Source organism: Cygnus olor, chromosome 2, assembly GCF_009769625.2.
Source record: "Cygnus olor isolate bCygOlo1 chromosome 2, bCygOlo1.pri.v2, whole genome shotgun sequence".
Lineage (NCBI taxonomy): Eukaryota > Metazoa > Chordata > Aves > Anseriformes > Anatidae > Cygnus > Cygnus olor.
The window spans coordinates 37,585,257-37,601,489 of NC_049170.1; the positions used below are offsets into that span (position 1 = coordinate 37,585,257).

At 40.9% G+C, this 16,233-nt stretch overlaps 1 long non-coding RNA gene across 2 annotated transcripts in view; it reads right to left on the reverse strand.

Moving 5' to 3' along the window:
- Positions 1-16,233, reverse strand: part of LOC121066224 — a 113,236-nt gene that overhangs the window by 77,514 nt on the left and 19,489 nt on the right. For both annotated transcript variants that reach the window (XR_005817597.1, XR_005817596.1), the window contains exon 2: positions 7,815-7,931. This is a non-coding gene — a long non-coding RNA (uncharacterized LOC121066224). The remainder of the gene's footprint in view (positions 1-7,814; positions 7,932-16,233) is intronic.

Consider the following 16,233-nt stretch of genomic DNA (forward strand, 5'->3'; position numbering starts at 1 on the left):
GTACAGGGCACTTCCATAATGCCAGTAGCTGCAAGGATGTACAACTGCTAAAATTGCCCCAAGACTGGGTTTACTTATATACTGTATGTAGCTCAAAGGCAGCCTCACCAAACATACTGAAATTTCCAGCTATTGCCGGATCTTGCAAGCCTTATCTCCTTGAACTCTGACTCTAATGGGATATATCCTACAGGTTGCTTGCCAGGTCAAAGATCATAGCTTTCCGTATTTTGCCAGAAAAATAACACTGAGTTCAACGTCAGCTTGTCTGGAAAAAGAGGACCACTATTTTGTGAACTTAAAACCCAAGCCACAATCAAGACTTTTTCATCTGCCTGCCCGTAGAACAAAAGCCTTCAATTTTTAGCATGAAGTGGATTGTGTTGACCCTCAGCTTTCCTTTTACCCTGTTTTAAATGTTGCCACTCATGCAGAAGAGCTTGCCAGGTATAGTATATACTTGCCACCGTTTATGGCTTAACACAACAACATGAACTAAGATGACTGACTTCAAATTTATGCACTCATTACAAGCTGCAGCTCATCATCACATTTATTTCTGCTTGGCTGTGCCTCCAGCAGTGATAAAGGTCTTTGGGTAAAAAAAAAAAAAAGGTTTGTGGCATGAACTAGAGGCAATAACTGCCCAAGACATCTCCATGCATTCCACCTTCAAGTCAACTCAAAGTCTGCCCTACAGCTAATACTGTGCTCTACCATGACTATATTCACCCTCCATCATAGTCAGCATAACTTAACTGTATTTATACTTAACCTAAGTGGAAAATTGTTAAGAGATGCTCAGTCTCTCACAAAAAAAAATCCTACAGACTCTCTGGATTTGGGCCAGGGAACACAACCACAACCATCAACAAAGCAGAAAACTGCTGATGCAGTGGTCACAGCTGACAGCTGCCTGACACCCACCTGAAGGTAAAGCAGGTCTGCTAAAAGCAACCCACCCAACCTTGCCTGTGAGCACACAATGAAGTGGCCGCACAGACACGAAAGGACATTTTTCCATGTGAGGCTAGCCAAGTAACCCAACACAGCCTGCCCTAGCTTCAGCTATAAGCAGATTTCAGGCTTCTCTGCCCCAAAGTAGTGAGCTCTGTAGTCTGCCAGACAATGACACCATATGCCACCACAGTTCTTAATCAGAAAGAGTTAGTCAAACATAGACAAAAATAAAACTCAGTCACTGGTTCCATGCAGTTACCAATAATATCCTCAGCCTGTGAATGTGGGTACAGGCTAACACCCACACACCTGCACCTAAAGCGACAGATATCATCCTCACCATACATCATTCCCTTTCTGCATCCTACTGATATCATTAATATCATTTTTGGCTTCAAGTAGTGCCTACCAATAGGACAACACAACCAACATCACTATGGGGACACCTACCTATGGGTAGCATAGGGTGACCTGCTAAGTACTCAGTACACAGTAGCTGTTCCAACCAAACATTTCACACATCACCTTCCCATTTGATAGTAGGTTGTCTCTGGTTATGTGCAGTTGTTCTGTGCGTTTTGGTGGAGGATCACCAGGAATGAGGGTGTATGGACAGAGCCTGGCACAGTTAGCTCAAGGCAGCTAATCCAGCTCTGAGCAAACAAGAGCTTGTTATCTTGCATTGCACCACTGAATCCATACACTTGGGCTTGTTGGGCCCAGCATTCTTTATTTGGCATCTGAGCATAGACACAAACTCTTTATCTGCCAACACTTTATAGGCAAAGTGTGAGGATGAAAAGATAAATCTTATTGGTAAAACTGAGGAGCAATGATGAAGCAGCACAGGGCAGAGACAGGAACAAGAGGCTTAGGGAAGCAGGAGTGTCATAAGCTGCTCCCCCCAAAGCTGACAAATTGTGTAATACACCCCCAGCTCCTAAATGTCAGCACTAACGAGTGGGCTTTCTTCTGCCTCTGCGCATTTTCCATTTCTTTCCAGGGCAGAACTGAAGGCTATGTAGGCAGTAATGAGGGAATAAGTAGGCAAACCAACTGACAGGTATGTCAAAAACGGACAGAAATTTTCCACATTCTCTACAAGGATTTTAGTTGCTATAGAACCACAAAAACAGCATTTGGCTATAAAGACACTATAAACCACTAACTTTCCACTGTGCAAACTGGGAAGGGGTAAAGGGTTAAACAGGAGAACACAAGGTGAGAGCTAGAACCATAGCAATTAGGAGCCTTTGGGACAGAAGAAAAATAGATTTGAGCCCTCCTGTGTGAACTTTCTGGGAAATAATAAAGTTAATGGAAAACTGCCATATCCAGACTCCACATAGAGATTTAGTGATGGCCTGTGCCAGCACAGGATGATCTGTTAATTTGCTGACTCCCCTCAACAACAAATACTTGTATTTCAGCCTGAACATGGGCATGGGTAAAATGTCTTTAACAGAGGAAGTCAATTATATCCCAACATGCCATAACCTTACAAGGTGTGCCGTGGAGATACCAGGGATGAATTTGGAATTCCAGCTCCCATTGGAATCCTAACTTGTCAGTACTAAAGCAAAGACCACAGAGACACACTGTGTGATTTTTCTAAAGCACTTCAGAGAGATTAGCCTAGAACATGGCCTTAATAAGACCACCTGCACTGACATTTATCCATCTAAGTACAGGCCAAGGCATCCCAGGGCTGGGAGTCCCAAGCCATAGGAAAGGAGAGGCCTAGGCCTGGACAAATGCCTGGTGCCAGGTGGCCATGGCCAGTGGGACCCTGCTGGTGCCACCAAGGCCTTGTCTTTTACAAAAAGGCCATAACAGCAAGTGGTGCCTGCAGGTGTTATTTCTTCATTATGCTGATTGCTTTCTTTGCATTTCTCCCCATGTTTTGGAATGGAAGCAAATTTTAATTAAAAAAAGAGAAAATGCTGAGAAACAGGTCAGACTTCTGGTTTTCTCTGTAGTGAGGGTGATGGCACAGAAAGGGTGTTTGCAACTTTTTGTTCTGCTCCAAGACACTTCCCACATAATTAGTCCTCTTGCCACTGTGAAGCTCTTCAATATATACCTTCCCTAGTGAACAGTCCCAATCTAACCACAGCAGTCAAGTAGAAAATAGCACTTTGATTGTCCATGCTTACATTTTCCACCCTCAGCAGAGCAGATATTTTATTTCCATTCGATTTTCCAAATACTCCTCTCCCAACCATGACAGACATGAGAGGACAGTTAACTCCTACCTTTCCTGAGTTCACCTCATTTCAAAGCCTAGTAATCTAGATTCTCCAGAAACTTTTTCACATCCTCTGGAATGGGGCAGGGAAGCACCAAATGACCATTTCTGTTTATTGCAATATTTATGAGTTTGTGATACCAATACAAGTGAGAATTTCGGGCCAGCATTGCATTAGTTCTCGAGATGATTGACTTAAACGTGACTACTCTAGCTCAATGGTTTCTTTTCTTCCAGCTCAATTTGTAGATTTGAGGTTGTTCCCTCTCCTCCCCCCACCAAAGCACTCAATATATTTAAGTAGCAAGTAAGACAAGAAAATTGTTTAAAGAAGCTAAACCTGTGAGTGTTCCCTTTCTACTTTAAGTGCATTGATAGGAGTATGAGAAATGAGAAAGGCAGAAGCTTCCCCAAAAATACTTGGATAACACAAAACCACAACAGGCTCTGGCCCTCATATGGCCCCAGAGAAAGGATGCATCTATATTTACTTCTAGAGGGCTCTGAACTCAGGTAAGTGAGGATCACTCAGTGGTAGAATGAGCTCAATCTCTTCCATGTCAACCTTCCACCATCACTGTCCAGGATCAAGAAAGATATTACACAACTGTGAAAAGACTAAAGTATTTTAGCTTGGCTTTGCACTAATTTATGGTCTTTGAGACACCTGCTTTAATCTGGATTTTAACTTCCTCTAATAAGAATTTTTCAACTTGTTGAAATTATTCACACAAACAAAAATTCAGAGTGGACAAGTTGGAGTTATTTATGCCCATGGAAATATGTTGTAGGTAGGGCCAACTACTAACTGATTTTCTGCCATAAGCAGACAATGTGTGAAAGAAAAGAAACCCAACCATAGCAGTGAGAATTTTGTTAACATTGTTCTCCAAGAGCAGTGTTAGTTAGTCCAAGCCATGCCAGTATGAAGAAGCCAGTAGTTTATTAATAACATCTTATCTACATCATAGTAGTTATATTTTCCTTCATCATTTAGACTACAACAGGTCTACTGCTTGAGGAAAAAAATAAAATCAAAGTCATGGTAATTATCCAGAACTATGCAAGCCAGAATTTTATTCTGAAGTGGATTAATAATTACCAGCTTATTTTTCAGCAAGTTAGAAGTTGGAAAGCACTGTGTCACACCCCAAGGGCACCAGAAACTGAAGAGCTGGAGGGTCAAGAAACACAAAAAGAAAAATTGTTTGGAACTGTAATGTTTGAAGTTAACACCAGATAGTACAGTCAACACTATGGGGATTATGAAGCTCACATTGTAGAAAAGCAATAAGATAACCACGCATCTTTTTTTATTTTAATGCATATCATAAGGGAGAATCTCTCAGCTGGACTAGCAGAGCTCTCAAAGAAACATACTTCCCTTTCTTCTAAAGGATAACTTTCATTTTCCTTCACATACAGTTGAATAAGCTCAATTTCACACCAAGCTAAAAGACAAGTAGCTCAAATGTTGTCTGAAGATCACTAGAAGATGTGAGGACTGGAGCTTTTTATAAATGCAACATTCAAAAACCTATTAGTAGCTAAGAATTAACATCCTGTACTGTTTGTATTGTTTGCTTGCTGTCTCACAACACTTCACAACATGACCAGGTTTGCTTAATGGGAAATTGGGACACCACTGATTTCAGCTTAAAGCGCATCCAGACACAGCAAATTATTGTTTTTTATCACCTGTGTCTCAGGGGAGCAATTGAACCAAAGAGGCACTTCTCAGAGGGAAGAAATCAATGGGTGAGAAAGGTAAGAACAGCTATAGTAGGCCAGAGCACAGCTCAGTGTCCTCTCTTGGGCAGTGACTAGTAAGAGATGCCACAGTCAGACCATAAGCACACACTAAGCACACAGCAGTGCTCTGCCAGCATGCACTCCCAGCAGTCAGTGGCTTCAGAACTTCCCAAACCAGAAGCATATGCTTATGTACCCTAGCTGGTAATGACATTTTCTTCTATGAATTTTTGAACCCTGGCAGCAGTTTGGTTCCTACAGTGTTCTGCAGCAAAGGCTGCCAGAGCTTAACTATGGACCATGGAAGAAAACTCCTCTGCCTGTTCTGAACTTTTGAACCTTTTATTTCACTGGACATCACATAACAGAAGTAGAGAGAGAAAAGAGTGTATGACTGTTCTCTGTCTATCCTTTCTGCTACTCTTTGATAGATCTCTAGCATATTGCTCCCTCCAGGTCATTTCTTTCCTGTACTGAAGAGCTGAATCCACTTAGTCATGCCCAGAGAAGTCGCTCTATCTTTGATCATCACTGCCTTCCTTCTTTGTGTATTTTCTGGTTACTCATCCTTTCTGAGTATGGAGGATTCATGATGTGGATGCACCATCGGCTCCTTACAGTGACACAATTGTGTTTTACTGTTTTTCTGCTTTTTTCTAAGAACAGCCAGTATCTGTTCATCTCTTTGACCCTCACTGGGTACTTAGCTGATACTTTCATCTAACTGTCCAAAAAGGCTCCCAGATCTTTTGTGATTACTAATAACTACTCCACAGCCCATCATTGTATATGTGAATTTAAGACTGTTCTCCAAATTGCACTACTTGCTTTTATCAACAGTGTCAGATGGCATTTTATCACCTAGTTATAAACTGAGATCTTCCTTCACCATTTGGAAGATGTTTTTCCTCTGAAGCTTCATTTAATCATTCTCTATCAATGATCTCCTTCCCTATGAAAATTTGTTACATATTCCTATGCTTCCATTGAAAGGCAGTGTATAGAGGAAGGCATCTCATGCAGTTTGTTCATGGCATAGCCTGTATGTGCAGATGAGCACGTGCTTCCCTTAAACCCCAGGTCATGTCTGTCAGCTTTGTGCAGATGTCTTGGACATCAATGAGCATCCCAGATGGCACAAAGTGCCTATTTTTAGGCCAGTGAATCCAACCCTTTGTTTCCTGTTTCTTAAGTTACAGACTCATAAGAAAAATCATATTGCTCAGTTGTTTTGTTTCTTTTCAAGTGTTTAGCAAAAGCTGTTTTGGAAATGTAGACAGATTGTATCAGCTTTTCAGACATGCTAGTAACTACTCTAGAAAAACAAATCTAATAAGTTTGCAAGGGATGATAACCTTCTATAAAAGCAATGACTACTCTTTCCTATCATACCTTATTTAGGTCTATTTTTTACTATACTTTATATAGTTTTCCCGATACAGGTATTTATTTGGTCACTAATTCCCAGAGCCTCATGAAAAGCTGTTTTATATACTGAAACCACATTTACTACTTTTTAAATCTGTCAAGTACCAAGGTAATTATAATATAAACTGAAACAGTCCTACGTCTCCACACTAAGTGGTGATGTAAAGACTAACCCAAGGGCTCGCTCAGCATAAACCCATGAATTAATCTGTAATTCACACACCGTTATCAACCCCTAGCATAAATGAAAGATGTGCATCTTATTCTTGGTCTATGGCCTTTCTGTGTTTAAAAAGCTATAGCCATACCAGCAACTCCTCCTACAGTAAACACAATTAAGAGTTGGCCAAAAAAAAGAAAAACTCTCCATGTGGTTTGTATCTAGTCCTTAAGCAAAACACACTACAGTAGCAAATTGCTTTCTTGGCCAGCATTTGCACTGGGGCTATACTACTATTGCCACATCAGCAAAAGGCTCTCACTTCTTACTGACATTTCTATGCCAGCAAAATTTTAAAGCATAGGCTGGGACTATGTTTTAGTACTTTTCCATGGCTACCCCTAGGGCTGCAGCAAAATCTCAGTTCTCCACAGCTCTGTGGCACTGTGCCCAGTTTCAGCCTTCTTCTTGTACCTTCCCCTCTACCTGTGCTTTCAAAGCAAACCAGCCCCAGCAGCTTAAACTGGTCTGCCACTCTGCCCACACTGAATACATACCACCAACAAGTAGGCAAAAAACAGTGGGATATGGATCATATATTTGGATTTTCAATGGTGATACAAAGGTGAAAGCTTCTCGGGAGGGGGGGGTTAATCCATGAGTCATCATCTTTACAAATCAAAGCCTTCCTGTGATAGCAAAGCATGAAGAATTGTCTGAATGAATGAAGTGTCTTCTTTTGCATTAATGAGTAGTCAAAAATAAGGTTAAAAATGTGTCTGAGTATACTATCATGTAAAGCTTTTTCAGAGAAATTGTTGCTTTTGTCCACAAGGGAATCCAGATGGAATTTACTCCTTTATAGGGATCTTATTTCTCTGTAACATCAGATGCAAAAATCTCTATTCTCTCTTCTGAAGGGATTTATTCATAGCCACTCTTCTGGTAAGATACTTGAATCACATGGTAGTATTTAGACAAGGTCAGTTTCTGGCTAAAGCTAATGTGTTGCTGTAGATTATTCCTATCCTTAGCCAGTATCATATCACACAGATGCATTAGGGCATTTTCCTGGACTATGTCGTCTTTATACCGACTGGAACAACTACAGAATAAACAAATGGAAAGGCATTCCTCATGGCTGACCTACAATTTAGAGTTCTCTCTAGAGTCCTTGAGCTTTGTATTTTCAGTGCATGAAAATAAGCCCAAACATCAAAACTATACAACTACCACTTCCTTCAATGTTTGTGTATGGCTACCTACCTGAAAGGAGCACAGTGTGCACAATGTTTACAGATACACAGGTATCAATACACCCCCCATTCACATCTGTACTTGCATCAGGTCTAAGGGTATCTTCAGTTTCCATCTGTCTCTGCCCTTTGCAAAAGAAGGAAATCAAGCTGAAAGCCAAGCCATGCCAACCATTGGGAGGGCTTCTGTGGCCCACCTCTGCATGCAAGGTCCATATGTGCAGGGGCTAGCTCTGGGCACTTCATGCCAGAACAGCAAAATGCAAGAAAGATAGCACTACCAAACGCTGCATGGGCTAACACAAAGCCTTACTTTGCTCCTTCGGAGTTTCTCAGATTCTGGGATTAAGGTTACTTTTGTGTTGCACAAAGAAATAGCTTGGCATGTGTGACAATTAACAGAGATAAGACTTAACATTGACTACAAAGAGTGGGAAAACTTTGGAGTCAGACTGGTGAGAGAGAAAAAAAATTACAAGATGTTCACACTGCATGTTTTCAGTTTTCAGGGGTACACACAACCTCCAAAGGTGCATACTGAAAGAGGCACCAAGCAGGCAGCCAACATCCACTAACCAGCAGCTCCATAGAAGGCTACACAGCAACCTTCCTGAAGCATATGGTACTTGAGGTATTATTTGAACAGGTGGCACAACTCTAATTTCCACTCAGTATTTCAAGACTAAGATTATAATTCTTCACCATGGGAACACCACAGAAACGTAGGGCTATCGTGGCTGGAAGAAAGCATTAGTTTAAGAGCATGGAATCAGAGCTAAGTGTGAGTGCAGGTATGGTTGTCAGGATGTTATGATAGGTTAAAAACAATGCCCAGCCATGACAAGCAAATACCTCTGGGGGAAGTGTTGAGGACAGGGTGAGAGATTCAAGATAGGTAGATGCTTTAGCTCAAAAGTTAAGAGGAAGACTGCAGATGTTTCTGGGCCTATTTCAATATGCAGAGCTCGATTTAAGTTTCTATATAATGGATGGCAGTTTGAGCCTTTAAATATTATTATATGGCAATAAGCTTATCCTCTCAACCATTTCTCAAGGGATTCTTGCCACAAACTGCTGTAAAAATGATGCACATTCTATAACATTTTAATTGCAGAGTTTCTAAACCAAGGAGTAGAGCTCAATGCAACTGCAGATGTAAACACATGTTTAAATAAAAGATCTAAAATACACTTGGAATACATTGGCCTGAGTCAGAGAAACCAACCTGGAGTCTACAGGCCCACTTTTGTTCTTCTGTGTATTTCTTGATAACTTATGCTTGCTTGCACTTCATTATCTCCAAACAGATCAAATCATTGAACTTCAGTTTTGAGTTTTAGGAAATTTCAGTAAATATAAGAAGGGAATTAAATTTTAACATCAATATCTCGTACTTAAAGTGACTATTTTTAAGGTACTTTAAAAAACACTACATGTATAGGTTGATTCTAACAATGCTCCTATGAATATTAAACACCCCATTGAACCTATAGATACAGGCTTAGAATATCAGATACACAAGGAGGATCCAAAGGATCCAGGTACCCAAATGCTTTCTGATTTCATTTAGTCCAATTTTGGTGGCTTTTTAAGTACTAAAACATTTTACAGGATCTGGGCCTGTGAATCCTTGCAAGACCGTTGGAGGAATTACTGTCAGAGACAAGATTAAGTCCCAGCTCTAGTCTCATCCTCAGTTTATTAGGTTATAGCCTTTTTTTCAATTACATCAGAGTTAATAGAAATAGCATATGACCTTTCTGTGATAAGACTCTTTATCACAGCAGCCTCCCAGGGAGGTAGCGTCTACTATGCAGAGCTAATAATAGACAACATTCCTGCAGGGTCGTAATTCATGAGACTGTATGCACAAGTCATGCACCAAAACCTCATAAAGCACCAAATGAATCATGCTCTGAATAAAAACAAACTGCGCCCATTGTAGAGTGAAATGTTCAATGTAAGTTATCTGTATAACAGCTATAGGGCTTAAATTCAAAAGGAGAGCAAAATGGTAGAGGGTAAGCAATAGCCAAATGATTGTGTATCACATCTTGGGCAATGAGGTTGATATTTTTGACTCTGTGCTAAGTCCCCTCTGCCTATTATGTATTTTATTCCTCCTGCAAGGATTGTTGACTAGGAACAGAGAGAAAAACATGAAATACAATTGCAGAGATTATTCATATTATTATTCATATTCATACAATTCTCTTAAATCTGGGAAGAAGAAATATAGAAAAGGCGAAAAAGATCACTTAAAATAAACGTCCTCAAAAATTAAAGCACCTCTTTCAGAAGGAACATCCTTTTACATTCCTCCCCTGTACAATGCCATGCAGTTTTTATCACGTGAAAGCCTGCTGTATGAAATACATTTTTTCCTCAGCAATGCCACAATGAGATCTAGAACCGCTCATAATAGAAACCAAAGCCTGCAGCCATATTTTGTAAACAACATCATTGCTTGCTGCACATACGTATTTAGAAAGCGATGACTCTTCAGTGTTGCCCTTTAAATCGTCATTTTGGGCACTAACCTGCATTTTTGAGAAGGATAAGCAAGGCATCGTGTTACACAGAAAAAGAGACAACATGTTCTGATCTGGAAAGATGCTTTCCATTTCCTGTGTTTTATCTATCAAAACAGAGCTTTGCAACCTTGACATTCTTGACTGATGTCAAGGTGACTGCTATCATATCCTGTTCACAGGCATAACTACTAAAAAGGAAGCACTAAAAGGAAGCCAGTCTATCATACAGATGGTAGAAGGAGTTTGGGAAAGGAAACAGTTAAATAGTAGTATAAGCTATGGTCACATAAATAATAAAAGAGGAAAAACAACCCTTGAGAGTTATTGGCATATAGAAGCCTTTTAGATTTAGCTTTTAGAATTCATGGTTTTCCCTACTTTCTTTATGCATACTGCAGTCTTATTTTGAGCTTGTGATCATATAATCATAGAATGGTTTGGGTTGGAAGGGACCTTAAAGATCATCTGGTTTCAATGCCCTGCCATGAGCAGGGACACGTCCCACTAGACCAAATTGCTCAAAGCCCCATCCAGCCTGGCCTTGAACACCTCCAGGGATGGGGCATCCACAGCTTCTCTGGACAGCCCGTACCAGTGCTTCACTACCCTCTACCCTCTTTTATTTTAAAGCCATTCCCCCTTGTCCTATCACTACAACCCATGACAGAGTCCCTCCCCAGCTTTCCTGTAGGTCCTCTTTAGGTACTGAAAGGCCACTATAAGGTCCCCCCCAAGGCCTTCTCTTCTCTGCAAGGATTTATAGGCAAAACTATGTTTGATTCAAGGAACAAAGCTATTAAAAAGGCAACATCACAGTCTAATCTGCATTGAGAGTGTACAGAGTGAAATCCTGGCCCTTCTGAAACACATAAGAGTTTCATTGATTTCAGTATGGCCTGGATTGCACCCGTCAACAAAAGGTATTTCTAACTGGTAAGACAAGGCAACCAGCGTAAGAGCACATCAGTTAACACCGAACTGTGGTTTGACAGAGGAATTTTATGTTCACATAGTTTTGCTGTTTGAAAGGCTTGCAGTGAATGCACATCAAATGCATATCTAGAGTCAGGCTTCATAAACTTTCTTTGTTACTATAGAGAGAGAGCCAGCCCTTTGTGATCTCTCTTCTCCTGTAAGATCTGTTATGTGACAGGCTCCCTGGTCAGCAAAACATCCAACTCTAGAGACATCAATGGTTTTCTGACTTCACTTTGTACAAAAACAGACAGTAACAGAATGAAATACTCCTTAAGGATTTAAACTTGCCAAGCTTTCTTCTTGTCTGTGTTTTGCACTCAAGTAAATGTTGATGTCCATGCATCTGCTGGTACCCCACCTTGCTTGTGACCTTTAGCTAGAAGGAATATTAGCAATAGTTCTGCTTGTAGCGACCTCACTTCTCACCATTATTTTTTATTTGCTTGTTTTCATCAAGTAGGAAACAAAAAAATTGACTTATAGGCTGAAATGGATGCCCAAGTCCAGAGAAGTCTTTGAAAGGAATGGGTGTTTTCCTCCCATAAGACAGACTACATAATGTTTAGCATATTCTTGTGCTAAGTAATGTTCCATCTCACTTTAAAAAGAGAAGTCCAGAGCCCCATCACCTTTTTCCGACAGTATGCATTTTATGGTTGTTCTGCTGCTGCTTCAGATATTGTAAAATGCACCAGTTCAGTCAAGTGCTGCTTCAGCCTGCATGAAGACAGACATGAGAAAGGCAACGCCTCTCATTGCTTTCCCTTCCCAGCTGCCATCATTCCAACTCTTCACAAACAGCATCCAGATGTTAATAAACAGGTCAACCACTTGTTCAATGGCACCGTCTTTTCCTATTTAACTTTTTCTAGCGCTTTTGCTTGCTGATCTTTCCAGCTCACCACAAAATATGACTCCCCTTGAGTGTCAAAGTAAGAACTCCTATCTGAACTGAAACAACATCAATTTGCTTCAAATCCAGGGATTTATATATCCTGCACATAGATTTATGCTTGCTGGAGCTTCGTTTTTTTTTTCTGGATGGGAATTTAATACAGAGCTTCACTGAGTGTTCCAGTTGGAGTTCAAAAGCGAACTTCTATTTTCAGAGTTCACAACAAAGACTCAGTATTTATTTTTTTGTATGCCTCATTCAGTAGAAAATAGGTCCCTAGCTCATGAGCTGCTCTTTGCAAATCAACCCAGACAAGGCTGACGAGTCATGGAAGTAGAGTATAAAGCACCATTGAACACACTAGTTCCTTTACATTTAAAAAAGCCTTTTCTTAAATTTATGAGCATGCTGATCTTGACTAGAGGAAGTGTTTTAACAGGTATATGGGGAATATGTGAATATGTGCTTTCTATAGTTCCCATAACTGTGTGTATAGTGTCAGTTACTTACAACTTGAATTGAACGGACTCCAGACGCTTGCACATAACTTCTAAGAGGTCTGCCTAAAGTAAAGGATAAAAGCAAGGGCATCGTCTCTGGGTTTAGTTCTGTTAGGACTGCACAGTCCCCATCCCTATTGATCAGAAGTGCTTGAAATGACTGGTACAACCTAGAGGAGAATGAACGAGGTTACTTCTTCCATTGGCCTGACAACAATGAAAGTGGGTAAGAAATATTGCTAAAAAGTAGCAGCTTATTTCCAGAGTCTTGGTACGGAAGCTGAAGCACAGGAAATGCAGCAATGGATTACTTTTTCAGAAAGGATTCCTGCAGGGAACCTGAAAGGCTCCAGATTCTTAAAGCGGTTAACAGCAAGTCTGAGGGCACAGTTTCTCAGGCAATCTGAAACCTACTGATACTGAGGCATTGCACCTCTTAAAACCAGCTCAGGAACTGAGATGTGTTACAAGACTGAGCCGGACTTGCTAATTCAATCATGGCTCTCCTGTGGCATACCCTGCCCTGCAAAGATGAGGATAATCTTGTTTACTATTGAAAAGTTCACTTGTCTGATCGCTCCTTATGTCAAACTTCATACAAGACTCAAATTAGTATCTTTTAATGAAGATAACATGCTGGGCTCTCCAGCCCACGATGAGGAGCTGAGAAGAGTCAAGGCCATACTCTGTCTCAAAGCCATGACAAGGGCTCAAGGGCTGGCAGCACTGATGTGACCTAGGAAACATGGAGCAGAGACTGCGGACAGCCAGAGCTCTCCTGGCATGTGGAACCATGACAGTGTACAAACACTGTCCTTGGCCCTCACGTTCAGACCTTCCCTCAGGAGAACCTGCTGCCACAGAAAGTGCTACTTGCTAATACTCAGGGAGAGAAAGCACTCTCTCTGCCTCCCTGGTGGGACTGCAAAAAAGGGGAACTGAATCAGACCTAAACATCACCAGAACATTCAGATCATTGTTTTATATTCAACTTGCACCAGCCTTCTCAAAATGCTTCTGCTAATCAGAATAGCAGCTTAGCTAGTGCTCAGCAGGCACCTATCTGGAGACAGTCATCAGCGTTGTCTGTACCTGTACAGATCTACAATGTTGCGTTATATCCTGTTTCATTATAACCTACATCCCAAAATAAATATCCATGGGGCTCACTACCAAGTGCAGCACTGGCCCCTGCATTACCCACAGGAGTGCTCGGTGCTGCTCAGGGTCCCTCCAGGCATCTGCTCATTTCAGGAGCTACCACACAGCATACTATCACTGGCTGGTTTCCATCCTGAGATGGTCTGTTTTCCTACTCAAGTATATTTCAGCTGGTTTAGGGTTACCAAAGGGGTCAACAGCCCCCATGTAATGACCTGCATGAGAGCAGAGCCAGAACAAATTCAGCCAGAGCAAAGTCCATCAAGAAAAAGAGTTATGGTTCACCTTTCTGATTTTACTTCTCCAAGGACTTTGCAAATGAAATTGAGAAAGTTTTAAAGGAAAGAGAATGAACACAGACAATGAGAATTATTACAAATACCCTTTAGAGTCTCCTATCAATTTTGAGACCTGTGGTCTAGCTATTACATCAGCACCATCCTTGGCTCAAACAAATTCCAACTGAGATAAACAACATAAGAATGGAAGAAAGACCAAAATGTGGGAAAGAAAGTTAAAGCAGGGTAGTGACAGCACTGCCTATGAGCGCAAGCCCTGTGCTGTGCTCCAGGTGAGATCCTTTCACAGCAAGGTAAGAGAAGAACCATCTACAGAAAACATCTTTGTTACAACCCTCAGCTCATGCCACAGTTTCAAATGCTGCTGATTGTTTCCCTAAGAAGCAGCTTACTTTCCCAGGAAGCTTAGATTACTTTTCCCCCCCTCTTATCTAGACAAAACTTCATCAGAAACATGAAATGAGAACAACTCATGTGGCAGATGCTCTGTTATGACAAGCTAAAAAAGGCAGTTGTGATGTGTGCATGATTATTGGAAAGGTCTCCATTATTTTGGTCTAAATAATCTGTGGTTTACAGCTGCATATTTTTTTCAAGTAAATTATTGGTATAAAGTGATCACTGACTGTACACAGCAAAGGACCAGATGCTATTGGGTTACACTTCCCTGGACAGGCAGCACTAGAGTTAGAACAACATTTCCTCAATAAAAAAAGCAACAAGTTGAAAACAACTTCAGGCTCTAACAGTGCAGTCACTGCTTATATTCCTATGCCCATTTGCGTAATGGTTTATTTTTTTTCCTTCCCAGGAGCAATATTTCAAATAATTGACTGCCCTTCTCACTTACTGTCTAAAAATTGTTATTTTCAGGTCTTAACAGAAAAGGACAGGACTTCATAGAGCTTGATTCCATTCCTATCCAATTGCAACATCTTCTGCAAACTCAATCATTAATACCTAAGAAATGCCTCCAAAGGAACCCCTACAAGGAAAAGTGTTGAGAGATTATTAGCCATGCCTGTAAAAACATTCAGGGAAAAGCTTCAGGTTTTACTTCTGATGAGAGAAAACACTGAGCTTTTTACTGAAAAGTTTATATCAGACCCACAGAGACTGAGCAAGGTCCATAAGATACTCCCTACCTCTGTAGAACCATGCAAGGCCTGACTATAAACATACCTACCTCAGGACTTCTCAGCAGTGCAGGCAAAACTGTATTTCACCTCCTGGAATAAGGAGCTCAAATCCAAGGTTAAGCTGTTCTTACTGTGGGAAGGATGAAAGAAAAAGGGGCACAGGTGTGCATAGCCAGAGAAAAAGACCTGCGAACCTTTGAAATCAGTATATCTGCAAAGGGGAAAATTGGTAGTCCTTAACTCAGTCACACCTCAGATACCCTATTGCCCTTCCATCAGCACAAGCAGCCTGGCTTCTGAAAGGTCCCAAGCAAGCAAGCTAGGATTATAACTCCCTCCTCCCCCCACCCCCCCCAACCCCAGTAACTTCAATATTCAAAAGGGAAGATCCTGAGTACATTTTTTGAGGCATTTATCTAGTTTCCAGCCATTACAAAAAATGTTATTGCTTTGTTAACTCAGATACGCTTGTGATCCTTTACAACATTAGTATTATATCACAGTTTGAGAACTTTTCATATGCTGCACTTTCCTAAGGGACAAAATAAATGCAGCCTCAAGGAGTGTTCTTCACATCACTTGCTACTGGGATGGATCAGCTTATTCTGCTGCAGCATCAGAAAGTCCATTTTGGGACAATGTGTAGGTGGAATACCAAGTTAAGATAAACTCAGTAGCAAAATATTAATATAATCAGTTGTTGTGGTGACTCAACATATGCTATTTTCCAATATAACACAACAGTAGCTCAGACCTGGCATTTTCTTGTGTGGGGTGGAAGGAAAGTAAGAGCTCTGTGGCATGGAGAGCTTCTATCAGAGAGTGCTCTACAACAGCCTGTCCACTCAGTTACTTGAACAATTTTAAAGATCTAGCAAATCTGGCACAGCTTCAGGATCACAGCAACACTAGAACTAACCAGT